We start from the raw sequence: 19,253 nt of genomic DNA, 5'->3' as shown, positions 1-19,253 counted from the left end.
CTCCCTAACTTTATCTTGTCTAATAAGAGTGTAAATTAAGTAATGTGTGAATAAACAATACTAATAAAAACCAAAGAAACCTGTGTAAGTCTAAAGCCCCTGTTTTGGCCAATAACATTTAGGTGAGTGAAAAGTGACTACATACATTGAAAGTGTCCATGATAAAAGCTGTAAGTCCTCAGACTATTCTTTTTTCCTTAATAGAAAAAAAAAACACGTCACTGAAATATTTTATTTTATCGCTTTAAAAATCAAAATGAATGCAGATACCCCAACATCTCTAACAATGTAAATACTAAGAATATCTCTAGTGACCACTGGGGGATTGCAAAATGCTGCTCTACAAATACTGGCCTACAACTCACTATTTTCCATGTCACTGATAATTTCTTTTTTTCTTTTCTTTCTTTTTTTTTTTTTTTTACTCTTTCTCTCATTCTCTCTCTGTTTTTTTTTTTTTAATTCATTAGGGTGACAATTGTTAGTGAAATTACATAGATTTCAGGTGTACATCATCTATAAATCCCGTTGTGTGTTCACCACCCAGAGTCAGTTCTCCTTCCATCACCATATATTTGATCCCCCTTACCCTCATCACCCTCCCCCCACCCCCCTTACCCTCTGGTAATCACTAAACTATTGTCTGTGTCTATCGGTTTTTGTTTCTCATTTGTTTGTCTTGTTCTTTTGTTATTTTTGGTTTATATACCACATATCAGTGAAATCATAGGGTTCTCTGCTTTTTCTGTCTGACTTATTTCACTTAGCATTATACTCACAAGATCCATCCATGTTGTCACAAATGTTCCTATATCACCTTTTCTTACTGCTGAATAGTATTCCATTGTGTGTATATACCACAACTTCTTTATCCACTCATCTATCGAAGGACATTTTGGTTGTTTCCATGTCTTGGCCACCGTAAACAAAGCTGCAATGAACATTGGAGCACACGTCTCTTTATGGATAAATGTTTTCAAATTTTTTGGGTAGATACCCACGATAGGGATTGCTGAGTCATATGGTAATTCTATTCGTAATTTTTTGAGGAACCTCCACACTGGCTTCCATAACGGCTGCACCAGTCTGCATTCCCACCAACAGTGTATGAGGGTTCCTTTTTCTTCACAGCCTCTCCAACACTTGTTACTATTTGTCTTGTTGATGAAAGCCATTCTGACTGGGGTGAGGTGATATCTCATTGTGGTTTTTATTTGCATTTCTTTGATGATTAGTGATGTTGAGCATTTTCTCATATGTCTATTTGCCATTTGTATGTCCTCTTTGGAGAAATGTCTCTTCAGGTCCTCTGCCCAGTTTTCAATTGCGTTGTTTGTTTTTTGTTGTTGAGCTTCATGAGTTCCTTGTATATTCTGGATATCAGCCCCTTATCGGAGGCACTGTTTGCAAAAATCTTCTCCAATTCAGTTGGTTTCCTTTTTATTTTGTCGATAGTTTCTTTTGCTGTGCAGAAGCTTTTCAGTTTCATATAGTCCCATTCGTTTATTTTACCTTTTACTTCCATTGCCTTTGGAGTCAAATTCATAAAATGCTCTTTGAACCCAAGGTCCATAAGTTTAGTACCCATGTTTTCTTCAATGCAGTTTATTGTGTCAGGTCTTATGCTTAAGTCTATGATCCATTTTGAATTAATTTTGGTACATGGTGACAGATAGCAGTCCAGTTTCATTCTTTTGCACGTAGCTATCCAATTCTGCCAGCACCATTTATTGAAGAGGCTGTTTTTCCTCCATTGTATGTTTTGAGCTTCTTTGTCAAAACTTATCTGTCCATATTTATGTGGTTTTATTTCTGGGTTCTCAATTCTATTCTATTGGTCTATGTGTCTGTTTTTCTGCCAATACCATGCTGTTTTGATTATTGTAGCCCTGTAGTACAAGGAAAAATCAGGGAGTGTGATACCTCCAGTATTGTTCTTTTTTCTTAAGATTGCATTGGCTATTTGGGGTCTTTCGTGGTTCCAAACAAATCTGATGATTTTTTATTCTATTTCTTTAAAAAATGCCATTGGGATTTTGATGGGGATTGCATTAAATCTGTATATTGCTTTGGGTAATATGGCCGTTTTAACTATATTGATTCTTCCAATCCATGAGCACAGGATGTCTTCCCATTTCTTTGTGTCTTCTTTAATTTCTTTCAAAAATGTCTTATAGTTTTCAGCATATAGGTCTTTCACATCCTTGGTCAAGTTTATTCCTAGGTATTTTATTCTTTTTACTGCAATTGCAAAGGGAATTGTTTTTTGTATTTCTTTTTCTGAGATTTCATTGTTAGTATATAGAAATGCAATGAACTTTTGTACATTGATTTTGTAGCCAGCAACTTTACTGTATTCGTTGATTGTTTCTAACAGTTTTTTTGGTGGAGTCTTTAGGGTTTTCTATATATAGCATCATGTTATCTGCAACGAGGGATAATTTAATTTTTTCATTACCAATTTGGATACCTTTTATTTCTTTCTCTTGCTGATGGCTCTGGCAAGGACTTCTAACACTATGTTGAAAAGCAGAAGTGATAGGGGACAGCCCTGTCGTGTTACTGAACGTAGAGCAAAGGGCTTCAGTTTTTCACCATTAATTACGAGATTAGCTGAGGGCTTGTCATAGATGGCCTTTCTTATGTTAAGGTATTTTCCATCTATACCTGTTTTATTAAGTGTTTTAATCATAAATGGATGTTGTATCTTGTCAAATGCTTTTTCTGCATCAATTGATATAATCATATGATTTTTGTCCTTTATTTTGTTTATGTAATGTATCACATTGATGGATTTGCGGATGTTAAATGATCCTTCTGCCCTGGGGATGAACCCTACTAGGTCGTGATGAATAATCTTTTTAATACATTGTTGTATTCGATTTGCTAGAATTTTGTTCAGGATTTTTGCATCAGTTTTCATCAGAGATATTGGACTGTAGTTTTCTTTTTTTGTGTTGTCCTTACCAGGTTTTGGTATCAAGGTAATGCTGGCCTCATAAAGTGAGTTAGGGATTACTGTTCTTCTTCAATTTTTTGGAAGAGTTTGAGCAGGATTGGTATTAGATCCTCTTTGAAGGTTTGATAGAATTCACTAGTGATGATTCACTGATTCAATTTCGTTACTGGTGATCAGTCTGTTTAGATTTTCCAGTTCTTCATGGTTCAGCCTTGGAAGGCTATATGTTTCTAAGAACTTGTCCATTTCTTCTAGGTTATTGAATTTGGTGGCATATAGTCCTTCATAGTATTGTTACATGATCCTTTGTATTTCTGTCGTGTCCGTGATAACTTCCCTTTTTTCATTTATGATTTTGTTAATCAGTGTCTTCTCTCTTTTTATCTTAGTGAGTCTAGCCAAGGGTTTGTCAATTTTCTTAATCTTTTCAAAGAACCAGCTCTTTGTCACATTAATTTTTTCTATTGTCTTTTTGTTCTCTATTTCATTTAGTTCTGCTCTGATTTTTGTTATTTCCTTTCTTCTGCTGACCTTGGGTTTCGCTTGTTCTTCTTTTTCTAGTTTTTTAAGGTGTAACATGAGGTTATTTATTTGGGATTTTTCTTGTTTCTTGAGATAGGCCTGTAATGATATAAATTTCCCTCTTAAAACTGTTTTCGCTCCATCCCAAAAATTTTGGTAGGATGTATTTTCATTGTCATTTGTTCCTATGTATCTTTTGATCTCTCCTCTAATTTCTTCTTTGATCCAGTCGTTCTTTAAAAGTATGTTATTTAATCTCCATATATTTGTCTTTTTTCCTGCTTTCTTTTCGCAGTTGATATCTAATTTCAAAGCCTTGTGATCAGAGAATATGCTTGGTATGATTTCAATCTTCTTAAATTTGCTGAGGCTGATTTTATGTCACAATATATGGTCTATCCTTGAGAATGTTCCATGTACACTCGAAAAGAATGTATAATCTGATGTTTTAGGATGAAGTGCTCTATAGATGTCAATTATGTCCATTTCATCTAATGTGTCATTTAGGGCTGCTATTTCGTTATTTATTTTCTGTTTGGATGATCTATCCGTAGCTGTCAATGATGTATTTAAATCTCCCAATATAATTGTGTTTTGGTCAGTTTCTCCCTTTAGTTCTGTTAGTAGTTGCTTGGTATATTTTGGTGCTCCCTGATTGGGGGCATAAATATTGATGACTGTTATGTCTTCTTGTTGTATAGTCCCCTTTACCATTATGAAATATCCATCTTTGTCTCTTGTTACCTTTTTCACCCTGAAGTCTGTTTCATCTGATATCATTATGGCTACACCTGATTTTCTCTGCGTACCATTTGCTTGGAGAGTCAATTTCCACCCTTTCACTTTGAGTCTATGCTTGTCCTTGTAGCTGAGATGTGTCTCTTGGAGACAGCATATGGTTGGGTTTAGTTTTCTGATCCAATCTGGTATTCTGTGCCTTTTTATTGGTGAGTTCAGTCCGTTTACATTTAGGGTGATTATTGATACGTGAGGATTTCCTGTCATTCTATCTTTAGTTTTCGGGTAAGGCTGTGTCTCCATTGTTCGTTTGCCTTTTTGTTGTTGTCTATTATTTCTGTGTGGTGGTATTCTATGATGTTTCCCTCTGTGTCTTCTTTTATTACAGTATATATTTCAGTTCTGGATTTTTTTTTGAGTGGTTACCCTTAAGTGTATGTAAAAGAAAGTTTGATATTTAAAATATTCCATTTTCTTCAGCATGCTTACTTTCTCCATTCCCATATTCCGGTTCAAGCCTTTACTCTCCCCCTTTTTATGTTGCCACAAATTGTCCCTGTTGATGGTGGTCGAATAGCGTCCTTTAATTTCTTGTAGTGCAGATCATGTATTAGAAAATTCCCTCAGTTTCTGTATGTCTGGAAAGGTCTTTAGTCCTCCTTCATATCTAAAGGATATCTTTGCTGGATACATTATTCTTGGCTCCTAGTTTGTCTCTTTCAATATTTTGAATATTTGGTTCCATTCCCTCCTGGCTTGTAGAGTTTCTGCTGAAAAATCTGATGATAATTTAATGGGCTTTCCTTTGTAGGTTACCGTTTTCTTTTCCCTGGCTGCCTGAGGATTCTTTCTTTGTTGTTGATTTTAGACAGCTTCAATACAATGTTCCTTGGAAAGGCCTGTTGGGCTTGAGGTAATTAGGTGCTCTATTTGCTTCTTGGATTCGAGGATCCAGTTCTGTCCACAAGTTTGGGAAGTTCTCATAGACGATTTGGTTGAATATATTCTCTGTTCCCTTCTCTCTTTCTTCTCCTTCTGGTATGCCCATTATTCTTATATTGCTCTTTCTGATCAAGTCAGAAAATTCTTGAAGAGTTCTTTCATTTCTTTTAAGTCTCAAGTCTCTTTCTTCTTCCATCTGTGTAATTTCCAGGTTTCTATCTTTGATGTCACTGATTCTTTCCTCCATCTGGTCAACTCTACTACCTAAGCTGGTTATTTCATTCTTAATTTCTTTTATTGAGTTCTTAATCTCCAGAAATTCCATTTGGTTCTTTTTAAAAATTTCAATCTCTGTCATAAAATGCTCATGTTTTTCTTTGATTGCGTTTCTGAGTTCATTAAATTGCCTTTCTGTGTTTTCTTGCATCTTGTTTGAGTTTTCTCAGAACTGCAATCTTGAATTCTCTGTCATTTATGTCACAAATTTCCATATCTTTAAGTTCCTTTTCTGGAGACTTTTCTCTTTCTTTCTGAGCTGTCTTGTTGCCTTGGTTATCCATGGCAATTACTGATTTATTATTTCTCTTCCTAGACATCTACAGTAGTGGCTCCTGCAACAGGTTGATAGAAAGAGGTCTTTCTTTTGTTTTCCAATACTTGTTGGTAGAATGTTTTGTTTTCTCTCTGACTGCAGCCTTTTTTTTTTTCTCTCACAAAGTAGTGCTATGTTTTCTCTGCACTATTCCAGCTTCTCACACAATGGGGGGATTCCCTGGGAAATGGGCTTCTCCTCTGTTAACAGTTTGCCTGGGTCATAGGGTGCCCGTCCCTGTGGCGATGCAGAGAGCTTTTGAAGTTCCAAAGCTCTTTCTGCACCAGATTCAAAGCCCGTATGTTTCAGCAGTTCTGTTTACTCCTGCAGGGATCTGCCCAGATAGGTGGGGCTGGGGCGGGTGAGTTGTGAGAGGTGGCCCAGAGTAATGGCAGCGACCACCACCATAGCCTTCCCGCTTCCACAGCTCCTTCCCCTTTGCTGGAACTAGTTGGGCTGCGAATCTGTGTCTGCGGTCTACAGTTCTCAGAACAGAAAATATTCTGTTCTTTTGATCTGACACTGCTACTGTTTTGCTTCTAGCACCGGGCAGGTGGTGGCAAGGTGAGCTCTAGGAGGGTAGGTCTGGGAGGGTAAGGAGGGGGAGGCTAGTCTCAGTGCCTAAGGCTTCCATTCTCTGCTCGGCAGTGAGGGCTTAAACCACAGTTTTCAGCCTTCTTCCCTCAGTCTTTTCTGGAGGTCTCTGCCATAAGTGTTGGGTTCAGCCGTGTTATATGCTGCCCCTCAGCCCTGTGGGCCATAAGCGGAGCCCTAGCAGTCCGAGTTCTTCCCTTTCCCACAGCTGCAGTAGTTCCGGGATGCAGCGAGCTCGGAGCACTGAGCTAGGTCTGCGTCCTGTGCCCGCTGGGCTCCGTCTCCGCACTTCTCCCTTCTCTCCTCCCCCTGCTTGCGCGATTTTCCCACCTTTAGGTGAATTCAGTAGTGGGCCTGTTCGTCTTGCCTGTCTGCTGTGCAGAGAGTGCTTTGTGGAGTTATTGTTGTTCGGTTAGTTGTAAATTCCAGGGGAGCTTTGCAGAGGCTCACCTCACGCCGCCATTTTGATCCGGAATCAGATTTCATTTATTCTTCACGCAAGCTGAAAGGTACTTACTATTATTATTGCATTATACAGGTAAGGAGAGTGAAGCATACGGAGGTAAAGTAGATTTGTTCAGATTCTGAGAGTTAATCCTTGTGGAAGTCATGACTGAAACCCAGATCTTTCTGATCCAAGAGGCTTTTGTAATGGCAACCAAAATCAAATCATATTAGCTCACAAGAGCCAACCACTAAATATTCAGGAATTTTGAGCACTGGTTATTAAATACAGCCATTATTACAAATTCAATTATGTAATTTTTATCAAATAAATTGTATTAAATAGGTAATACATACTCAAACTCATAGCTCTCTAATTATTTTGCTATATCTACTCTATCCTTTGTCTTGAAGTTATGTCTATCTCTGGAAATTCTGTGGTGGAAATACCATGCAGTGCTGTGCGAAGGCACATCATTTTGCAGCTCTGCATTCAGTGACATCACATTGGTAGCTTGAAATTGACTATGGTGGGCTATTTACAGCATGGAAATCAGCAAATACAAATCCGGATTTTTTTTCTCTTGGAGAGCAAGTTGTTTGATGCTTACCAGCACATTAGTGGCTCTTTCTCTTAACTACTGTGGCATGTAACTTCTACATAATGTCTTAATATTACTGACTAGGCATTATGCTGGATACAGAAGACACAAAGTTGAATCAGTCAGAGTAGAAGTAAGGAAGAGAAAATCTCAACTACTAGAAATTGAAAGATTGTGGAGGCTGCTTCATTCCAGTTGAAAATATCACTTCAAAGAAATTACCAAGATATACTTTTATGTATGGTGAAATAAGACCTGAGATAGCCAGGAGAAATATAATCAAGCAGGTTTCAATATAATAATCTCTTTAGTCTCTCTTTACTTTTATTGTAGAGAACACAAAAAGAATCAATTGTGTAGTGAAGTGGACCTATTTCGGGTACAGTGTACCCTGAACTTAAATGAGTTCCATCGTTTGGTTTGGATCTTCTGAATGTATGGCTCTTTGACCAAAAGAAACATCATCCCTTATCTGGGACATTTTTTTTGTTTAAAAGTCAGCTAAGTATTAAACCAGACAGATGCTTTTTATGGTCAAGAGAATGAATCCTCTAAGGTACAGTTAAAGGCCATTGATATGGTCATTTCTCCGCCAGATGTCTTCCTGATAGAATTTCTCACCAGCTTGGAGAATCTGGTCAGCCAGGTTCACACTCAGTGACCCCACTGAAGTGCATGTACAGAACATTGGAAAGCAAGAGAGAAGGTAAGAGCATGGCAACCACCATACATGGGCTTGGCCCCAGAACAACCATTTACTAGCAAATCATTTCCACTTTCTGCACTTCAATAGCCCTGTTTATGAAATGAGGGGGTTAGACCATGTGTGTTTTTTTTAAGTTTAGACTGCATAAGCTTCACCAATTGAGCTAATTAATATACAGTTCTCAGATCCCACCTGCAGATCACTGCTCATTAGAGCTAGGTCATGCCCAATAATTTGCATTTGAAGACAGCACCTGAGTAATTTCTCTTCCCAGTGGTCTGCTGTGTCATACAACTACATCGTGAGACTAGGTGAGCTCTATTCCTGCCTGAATCTACTGCAGTCTACAGGTTAAAAGCAATATATTTTTAATGTTAGTGAATAGTTTTTGTTTTTGTTTTCTTTTTTAATTGTGAACAGCATTCCTAAATGACACTTGAAATGTATGTTTAAAAATGGGATATTTTGCCTTGGGTTACCTGTTGATTTACTTCTTTTTGAGTCTAACCTGTTATTTTCCTAATTTAATTAATCTATACTCTTTCATCATTTTTATCTCAGATACACTGTAGTGTGTATGTTCATGTTATCTGGGTAACAGAAGAATTTAATTGCTGGTGTTAGTGGTTAAGAAGGATTCCTATAATGGATTTTTTGAAAGGGAGGAAAATATAAAGCTATAATCATGCTTTTGCTGGGAATGGTCCTGAAAGTAATTGGGAAGTGTCCAAAATTTGAATTACTGTACTATTAAATTCAAGTCAGTATTACAGAAAGAAGGAACATTATATAGGTAAATGTATACCCCTTGTCCAACTGAGGTTTATCCTGTAGTAAGAAATATGATTTGAAAATAAACAACTATGTGATATGATAAAGAAGGATATAGTTTCCCCAATCTTAAATATGGCTAGTTTCTGCTGCATAGCAAGAGATACCTAGTCCTATCTTTTTCCTAATTGGATAAGTCTTGTGAACTTCTGTGATTTCCATCTACCTGCCCTCAATTCATCCATCTTCTGTTATTGGCACCCTAGTTTTTCCTTGGCAGTACACTTTCTCTCAATATTAGATCACATGCTTTGTTGTGTGTGGGGGGTGTACGTGCTTTTGGGATGAAAGGACATTCCTCTTGGCACAGTGATTGGTTCAGGGATGAGTATGGGCTAATTTGGACCAGTAAGAATTAAGCTTTAGACTTTCCTGAATAGCTGGAGAAGAAAAGAGCTCTTTTTTATTTTGCTAGATTTGAAGGTAGGTAGACTATGGGGCTAGAGCTGCTGACCACTATTTTGTCACTCTATGGAATCGAAAAATGGAGGCAACCTGTGGAGAACAGAGCCAAAAAAAAAGCAAGGAAGAGAATGAATAGCCAAGACTTCACGCTGTGTTTGAAGCTGTCAGATCTGCCTCCTGGACATATTCCCAGGAGCTGATAATTTTTTTGTCTTAAACCAGTTTTCTTTCAGTTACTTGAAAATCAAATGAATACTGATTCACTGAACAACTTTACCCAAATCGTGTAAATTCTCTATGTTGCAAGGGTTTAGTTTTTTAAAAAATATGTATGAAAAATTAAAAATATGAAAATAAATGAAAAATAAATATCACTAGATTGAAACAAACTTTCATTCTCTCAAGCTATAATACAGCTATCAGATCATATAAATACATACAAGAAAAGAAAGGCTGTATAATAAACTGGTAGTCATGTTTCTTTTGAGGAATGGACAATTATAGCTGGAAGAGAGAGAGTTTTCACAATATACATTTTTGTACTATTTTTATTTTTATTATGTATACATTTTATCTATTAAAAATCCCAATTATATAATTCTACAAAGATAATTTCTTTCATAAACAATAGCATGTTTATTATTTATGTACCATGCTTATCTTTTGAATTTAATATTTGGTAGCACTCTAACAAGTGAATAGATGGTAGAGTATATCTTTCCATTTCTTAAGATTCTTTGTCCCCCAAAAGGTACTAAAATAATGATAATAACACAAACATATTAATTTATCATCAGAATATTTTTAAAATATACCATGTACTTTATTTTACTAGAAATGCTTTCTGAATTTTATAGACAGTGTCTCCTCTCATTTCCAGAGTATTAATTTAATTTGTCAAGATGGCATCTGTTCAATTCCTCTAATCCTTAGCTCACTCATTTTGAAGATGAAATGTCTCAAAGTAAATGCATCATTCAAATTGAGGACTTAGCGGCAGCTTATCTAATTTAAAAACTTTTATTTATTTAAGTGTGTTTTTTCCAGGACCCATCAGCTCCAAGGTGTTGTTTCAATCTGGTTGTGGAGGGTGCAGCTCACAGTGGCCCATTTGGGGATCGAACCTGCAGCCTTGTTGTTAAGAGCACTGTGCTAACCAACTGAGCTAACTGGCTGCCTGGCTTATGTCATTTTATTTCATTGCCTCTTCTAGACTCAGGGATGGGTTATGCCATTTCATTTTATTTCCCAGTGTCCCAACATCTTATTATTTGGTTTTTGGCAAATAGAGCTTATTGAAATAACTTAAGTGAACCTTCTGCTCAGAGGAACAGAAAGACAATACCTAGAAATGAGGTCTATAAAGATGAATATTAACTGGCTACATTTAGGTACTCCTATATTTTCTTTATCTTCATGGAATTATAAATCAGGTCTGAATGAGTTGGTCTTCAGAGGCTCGTTACACTACCCAGTGATTAATTTTATACCCCTTCACCTTCTGGTCTTGATTGCAGTATCATTAATGATTTGTATTTAAACAACGGACTTGAAAGGACTTTGTTAAGGTCAAGGATCTAGGTGGCAAAAAGGATTTCTGGTCAAGGTGGCAGAGCAGGTAAATGCTGTACTTCACCTCCTCTCGTGACATCAAAAATAGAACTAAACTACAGAACAACCATTCTTGAGAATCACCTAAATTCTAGATGAACCGAATTCCTATCTCTAAAGACGTACAGAAGAAGCCACCTTGATACTGGTATGTAGTAGGGGCAGAGATATGGAACAGGCTGGTCCTAAACTAGCATGGCAGTTAAAAATCAAGAGGGATATCTTGACTGCTAAGGTTCCCTATGGAGGACCGAGGGGTCCCAGCACCACACCAGGCTCCTCAGCCCAGGGTTCCAGTGTAAGAAAGAGTAGTCTCAACAACTTGTGTCTATGGAAACCGGCAGAGATTGTGGCTGAGTGAGATGATGAGCAGCTGGAGTCCCAGGTGCTCCTCTTAAAGGGCTTGTGCATGGACTTACTCGCTGAAGGACTCACTCTCTCTGAGCTTCAGTGCTGGGTGGGGCAGCAGCTCGAAAGCTGCCAGGGACATACAGGAAAGAACTGAGTTGTTGGGCTTCGGGGCAAAGTCTGGAGTGGCAGCTTTGTACCAGACATAATTGCTGGCAGAATCCATTATTTCTTTGTTGAGCCCTCCTCCCTTCTGGTATGCAGAAAAAGGGGGCCACCATATCTGAGTTTCAATCAACCTGGCTAACACTATTTACACCACCTTGGTGATTCCTTGAGACACTGCCCCTCCCAACTTGCAGGTACATCCAAGCTACTTCCAGTGGCTTTTATATGCAAATGGACTACGTTAGCTCATGCTATGGGTGTTCCTAAAGTCTCTCAGAGATTCAAAAACACAAACAAGCAGCATCTGGTTTCTGTGTGCACTGAACTTTGTGCTGAGCAGACCTAAGCCTGGCACTAGAGGAGCCAGCCTCTGTTTGTGGCTTGACCTCTAGAGGCATCCCCAAGGACATTGTGGCTGTCTGTCATTGTGGATTGCTTTGGGGCTCATGCCAGGTGGCACCAGACAGGGCACAAACTGTGGCTGAAGTTGGCCTACAGAAAGGCTCCTCCCAGGAGGCCAACCAGTGGCTGGCTTCAAACACAGATGGAGTACCACCCATCTGTTTCTGTAGGTGACACACCCACAGGGCAGACTGTGATGACACCAGAGCCCTGCTAATGTGAATCCTGCCTGCTCCATAGGGCTACCACAATACCTCCTCCAGTGTAATCAGGGCCAGTCCTCACAACCAATCAGCTTGAGGGTCAATTCCTCCTATTGATATACAAACAGCAACCAAGGATCAACTACAACAGGAGGGCACATACAACCCACACAAGGAAACACCTGCAGCACCCAGCCCAGTTTACCAGGGAGACTGCACCACTGGACCCCACAGTACACCTACTATATAAGGCCACTTTACTAAGACCAGCAGCCTTACCCAATACGTAGAAACAAACACGAGAAGCAGCCAAAAGAGGAAGACAAAGAAACATGTCCCAAATAAAAGAACAGAATAAAGCTCCAGAAAAAGAACTAAACAAAGTAGAGAAAAGCAATCCACTTGATGCAGAGTTCAAAACACTGGTTATAAGGAGGCTCAGTGATCTCAGGGGAAAAGTAGATGAACTCAGTGAGAGCTTCAAGAAAGAGACAGGAAACATAAAAATGGAGATAGAAAACGTAAAAAAGAACCAATCAAAATGAAGAATACAATAACTGAAATAAAGACTACGTTAGAGGGAATCAACAGATTAGATGAAGCAGAGGATCCAATGAGTGATTTAAAAGTGAAGATAGCAGAAAACACCCAATCAGAACAGCAAAGAGAAAAAAGAATACAAAAAAAAAAAATGAAGATAGTTTCAGGGGCCTCTGGGACAACATCAAGTATACCGACATTCCAAAGAGACCCATACCAAGACACATCATAATTAAAATGTCAAAGGTTAAAGGCAAAGAGAGAACATTGAAAGCAGCAACAGAAAAGCAGTTAGTTATCTACAATGGAACATCCATAAGACTGTTAGCTGATTTCTCAACAGAAACTTTGCAGGCCAGAAAAGATTGGCATGGAATATTCTAAGTGATGAAAAGCAAGGACCTACAATTAAGATTATTCTACCCTGAAAAGCTATTATTTAGAATTGAAGGACAAAGAGTTTCCCAGACAAGAAAAAGCTAAAGAAATTCATCAGCACCAAACTAGTATTATAAGGAATCTTAGAGAATTTTTTTTTAAGGTGAAAAAAAAAATCAAAAATATAAATAATAAAATGGCGATAACTACATATCTATCAACAATCACTTTAAATGTAAATGGATTAAATGCTCCAATCAAAAGATAGGGTGGCTGAATGGATAAGAAAACAAAACTCTTACATTTGCTGCCTACAAGAGACTCACTTCAGAATGAAAGACACACAGAGATGGAAAATAAAGGGATGGAAAATGTTACTTCATGAAAATAGAAACAAACAAATAAACAAAAAACTAGGGTAGCAATACTGATACCAGCCAAAATAGAGTATAAAACAAAGACTATGACAAGAGATAAAGAAGGAACCAGTAATCCCACTTCTGGTTATTTATTGGAGAAAACCCAAAACACTACTTCAAGGGACATATACATCCATACGTTCATTGCAGCATATTTACAATGGCCAAGATATGGAGGCAACCTTGGTGTTCATCAATGGATGAATGGACAAAGAAGAAGTGGTACATATGGAAAATGGAATATTACTCAACAATAAAGAAGAATGAAATTTTATCATTTGCAACAACTAGGATGGACCTAGAGGGGATTGTACTGAGTGGAGTGAGTCAGACAGTAAAACAAATGTCATATGATTTTACTTATATGTGGAATCTAAAGAACAAAATAGATGAACAAACAAATAGACTCATGAATACAGAGAACATTTTGATGGTTGCCAGCTGGGAGCAATGTTTGGGGTGGAAAGGGGGAAAGGATTTAGAAGTACAAACTTGTAGTTACAAAATAGTCATGGGGAGGTAAATTATAGTATAAGGAATATAGTCAATAATATAACTGTACGTGCCAAGTAGGTACTAGATTTATTGGGGTGATCACGACATAAGTTATGTAAATGTCTAATCACTATGAGGTACACCTGAAACTAATATAATATTGTATGTTAACTGTAATTGAAAAATAAAACAATTATTTTAAAACATAAACAAAGATATTCTAAACTTTGGGAAAAAAATAAAAAAGACTCAAGGATCTAGGGTTACTCTGGTAATCCAAACCCTGTGTTAGAAATTTATGTTAATGTGGTATAATGTCAAGTAAATAGCATTAAGGATAATAGGATTGTAATAAACAATAGTTAATTTTATTTAGTGTCAATTTTATTTAGTTAATTTAGTTAATTTTATTCTATGTCAAGTATTTTACTAAATGTTTAATGCTCATTTAATTCGCTCAATATCCCTTTTAAGCAAATGCAATTATTATTCTCATTATACAGATGAGAATAAGGAGGCAAATAGAGCCTAAGTTAAATTACTTGTCCAAGGTCCAACATGTAGGAAATGGTAGACTGATCCCAGAATCTGTGTTCCTCAGTCCTCTCAATGGACAGACTCTAGAAGACAGATCATAGTTTTTACAAGTTGGAAAGGGTGAAAACAGACTCAGGTACAAGACACAAACATAAATCAGAGAAGGGCATGATTAATTTTATCTGGAGAGACCAGAGAGCCTTCCTGGAGGAGGTGACATAATAGGTAGGTTTTGAAAGATGAATGGGTGTCTATCAGGCAACCACAAGAGTGTATCAGGTAAGCATAAAGTGCATGTGCAGAAAGCAATTTTATTCACTGATCTCTGAAATATAACTTCAAACTACCATAGCATACAAGTATATGTACAAATTAGGGCACAAGATGCTAAAAGTAAAAATAAATTTAAGCATTGAAACAACTCATAGTTGCTCTACTAAAAGAATTAACCCTCTTTGGTCTTATATTTAAATATAAGAAAATATAAAACAATGCTTTGCAAAGTATACAACATCACAGAGAAATGCTAGTTTTTATTATGTAAGCTTATATAGCATGTTGATTCCATTAATTGCCTGAATTCTTTACCCTTTCTTGTATCCCCAGCTTTTGCCGTGTGACTTTGTGATTCCTTTCACAAACGATGTAGAGTTTACTTCCTCACCCTTGAATCTGGGCTGTCTTAATGCTTGCATTAGCCATAGGGATGTTAGCAGACATGACCCAGAGGTTTAAAAAAGCACTTGGAAAAAAAATAAGGGGACAATATAAGACATATTTTGAACAAAATTATAAGGGAAAAGAGCAGTTGGGCATTTTTGCTTGTGCTTGTTCTTCTCCCATCAGGAACACATGTCTGAGATTGCCTGCTGGAGAGTGACAAACATGTGCAGCACAGCAGAGCCCCAGGCTCCTTTCTTTCAACCACATCTCCCCTGAAGCTGCTCCCCGCCAGCCCAATCTAGACATGTGAACAAAGGTGTGTCCAACCCAGATCAGCCAAGAACAGCCTCATCAACTGCACCTGTAGCCTCAGAAGGTAAATCAATGCTTATTATTGTAGGCTGCTCAGTTTTCCACCTGGATTTTCTCTTTCCATAGACAGTTTGCGGGGTGAACTGACCCTGCGTTTCCCCCAGGGAAATATTGTACTATGCTGTATCAATTTTGCCTAGTTATCTAGTGTCATTATAGCAACTGATAACTGATATAGAATACAAGACTATTTATAGCAGCGCAACGTCGAAAACTCCTGGAAGTCAGTGTCTGCCACTTATCATATCCTCCAAATAAAAGCAGAAGCAATAGGCACAAGATGAATGCTTTTTAGGCAAAATCTCAACAGCAATCTAGCTTCTTTGATGGTAGTAGAATATTTCATGTTTATCCCTGGGGGAACTACAGGGTGAGTTACTGTAACCCATCACTTGTCAACTGAAATCACAAGCTAATTTCATACAGGAATAGACAGGAGGTAATTTAAACACTGTTTTGAAACTAACAGGTAGAAGAGATGAGTGTATTATAATTCAGGTGGTTTATTTTATTTTATTTTTTTATTGCTCTTTAAGGAACTTCAAATCAAAGATGTGATTCAAAAAGCCTTTAAACTTCAGACAGGGAGGAATTGAAATTACACTACTAAGGATGTTTTTGAATGTTTTGTACTCCAAGTTTTTAGACTCTTCATATACGGGTAGAGATGAGCCAATGTTAATTTCAAATAAAAATTATTTCATTTTTTTTTGTTTGTTTGTTTTTTAAATTTATTGGGGTGACAATTGTTAGTGAAATTACATAGATTTCAGGTGTACAATTCTGTATTACATCATCTATAAATCCCATTGTGTGTTCACCACCGAGAGTCAGTTCTCCTTCCGTCACCATATATTTGATCCCCCTTACCTTCATCTCCACCCCCACCCCCTTACCCTCTGGTAACCACTAAACTATTTCTTTTTGTTTTTTGTTTTTGTTTCTTATTTGTTTCTCCTGTTCTTTTGTTGTTTTTGGTTTATATACCACATATCAGTGAAATCATATGGTTCTCTGCTTTTTCTGTCTGACTTTTTCGCTTAGCATTGTACTCTCAAGATCCATCCATGTCGTCACAAATGTTCCTATATCATCTTTTCTTAACACCGAATAGTATTCCATTGTGTATATGTACCACAACTTCTTTATCCATTCATCTATCGAAGGACATTTTGGTTGTTTCCATGTCATTTGTTTTTAATTGTAATGATATACACGCTCAATATAGAAAATAGAGAAAATAGAGTTAAAAGAAAGCAAGTAAAAATATTTCCACCATTAAAATGCAATCACTGTCAATACATTGGGTTTGTTTGTTTGTTTGTTTAAGGAGGGCGCAGCTCACAGTGGCCCACGCAGGGATCAAACCGGCAACTTTGGTGTTATCAGCACCATGCTCTAACCAACCGAACTAACAGGCTACCCAATATGTTGGTATTTTAAATGCATTTTTATCTTATTTAATTTTAGTAATAGTAGCACACTTTCAGGCACAGTACTGGGAATTTTACATTAATTTCACAACCCAATGAGTTGGTATTATCTCTATTTTTTTAGGTAAGGAAACTGAGAGTATAATAACAGAAATATTGCTGGCCTATTATCCTCTGCCTACTAATACAGAAATTCCGCACTCCTCTTCAGGAGTTTCCCAGTTATTTTTCCTTTGTTTAACTATATGTTATGGAAAATTCAAGCTTACACAAAAGTAGAGTGAAAAGCAATGTGAATCTCTATGCACCATCACCCAGCTTCAACAATTATCAACATGTCTATCTTGTTTCATTAACTCCACCCACGTTTTGCTCGTGTCCTTTTGCTCCAATTTTCCATGAAAACTGTAGTTCACTTGAGGATAAATTACCCTGCAGATCCTCAAGGGTAAACCTGAAATAGTCTTGTACTTTCAAAGAGGCAAGTTTACTCTGTTAATTTTGCCTGAAAGAAAATGTGTCTGCTGCCTTTGATGGTGGGCTGTGCCCCTGGTTATAGTGAAGCACAAGGTGAATAAAAAGTATTGAGTTACAGGAGCTAAATGTACAGACACTGTCACAAAATGTGTATATCTACCAACAAAATAAGAAGGAGCAGGATGCTATTTAGTTTGCAAAGCATGGCTATATGTTTCATGATAGGTGATGGAATGTCCCTATTTGAGAAAATGGCCCTGCTTAGGACATAGTTTCTCTGGCTCCAGAGAAAGCCTTTGAAATGCCAGACTGGACTGCCCTTCCTTCAGTCCTTCCTATCTGAGGGCCAGACCCTTCTTCTTGAGTTGGTTGGCATGCTTGTTTGTACCACCATCATGCACCCTGAAATACATACGTCTTCAATATTCATGAGGGCTTCTACCAGTGGAATCTGTCGGGGCATATGGAAACCCCAGCCTCTGTTCTCAGCAAGTTTGCACCAACGTGTCTGAATCTATTTACTCACAATTTGCCGATGTTTTGACACTTCTTTGCTGATTTGCCTCATGAATGAATGTCTCATGACACATTTGGGATCGGAAGTGATATCCCAATGAGCCAAAAATTGGCTTCTCCTGTTGCCGTGGGCCATCCCGTCTCATTTTCTCACAGAATAAATGTTGTTGTACGCAAGGCAAAGGAAAAAAGTGGCAGCCCTGAATGTCTCCAATTTCTGTCTCTTATGCTGAGTCTCAGATGAGAAAAGAAAGTAGACCAGTCACACAGCACTACAGCAATTACTTGTGCGTGGCAACATTTTCACCCAGTTTTGTGAGACAAGAATAAAGACATTATTATCATATGATTTTTTAAATTAAAAAAGTGAAATACATTTTCTGTCAATACAATATAGGAAGAGTAAAAAGGAAGAGTAAAAAGTGTAAATCTGAAAAAGCAAAACTTTCTCTTCCATCTCACTCACCAGCCCTATTTACTTAATTCTCCTTCTTAAAATCCATCACTCTTCATTTGTGATGTCTATTTCTAGGCATTTTGCAATGCTTTCATATATATGTGTATGTGTTTATAAATGTAGATATATATAATGTGAAAGAAACATGGATGAACACATCCATTCACATACGCATGTTTTTTTCTTGCATACTGCATTAAATCTAGGATGTTGCTGATTACATAACCTGCCATTATTTTATTAATATATACAGTATCAAGACTGTTGCCTGACCAACGGCAATTATAAGGCACCATAAATTATATGATTTACCTTATAGTAGTGTGAAAATGTGAAAAACACACATCTTGAAATCAAGGAAATATGGCCTTGTTTTGCATTTTTTTCATTTAACAGTACAGCACAGATATGTTTTCATTTTAGTGCAAATGGATCCACCTCTTTTTAAACTGCTGCATATTATAATTAGCTGTTTCACAATTTATTTAGTAATTCTCACATTATTGAACATTTAGGGTGCTTTCATATTTACTATCAAAGTAGCACTGGATGAATATACCGTGTTTCCCCGAAAATAAGACCTAGCCGGACAATCAGCTCTAATGCGTCTTTTGGAGCAAAAATTAATACAAGACCCAGTCTATTACTATATATATTATTTTACTATAATATAAGACTGGGTCTTTATAATATGATATGATATAATATGATATAATATAATATAATACAATACAATACAATACAATACAATACAATATAATATAATATAATATAATACCAGGTCTTATATTAATTTTTGCTCCAAAAGACTCATTAGAGCTGATGTTCCGGCTAGGTCTTATTTTTAGGGAAACATGGCATGTCAATATAAACCTTCATACACTTATATGTATACTTAT

This window comes from Rhinolophus hipposideros (genome assembly GCF_964194185.1).
Source record: "Rhinolophus hipposideros genome assembly, chromosome: 14".
In the NCBI taxonomy this organism is placed as follows: Eukaryota; Metazoa; Chordata; class Mammalia; order Chiroptera; family Rhinolophidae; genus Rhinolophus; species Rhinolophus hipposideros.
This window is presented reverse-complemented; position numbering follows the sequence as displayed.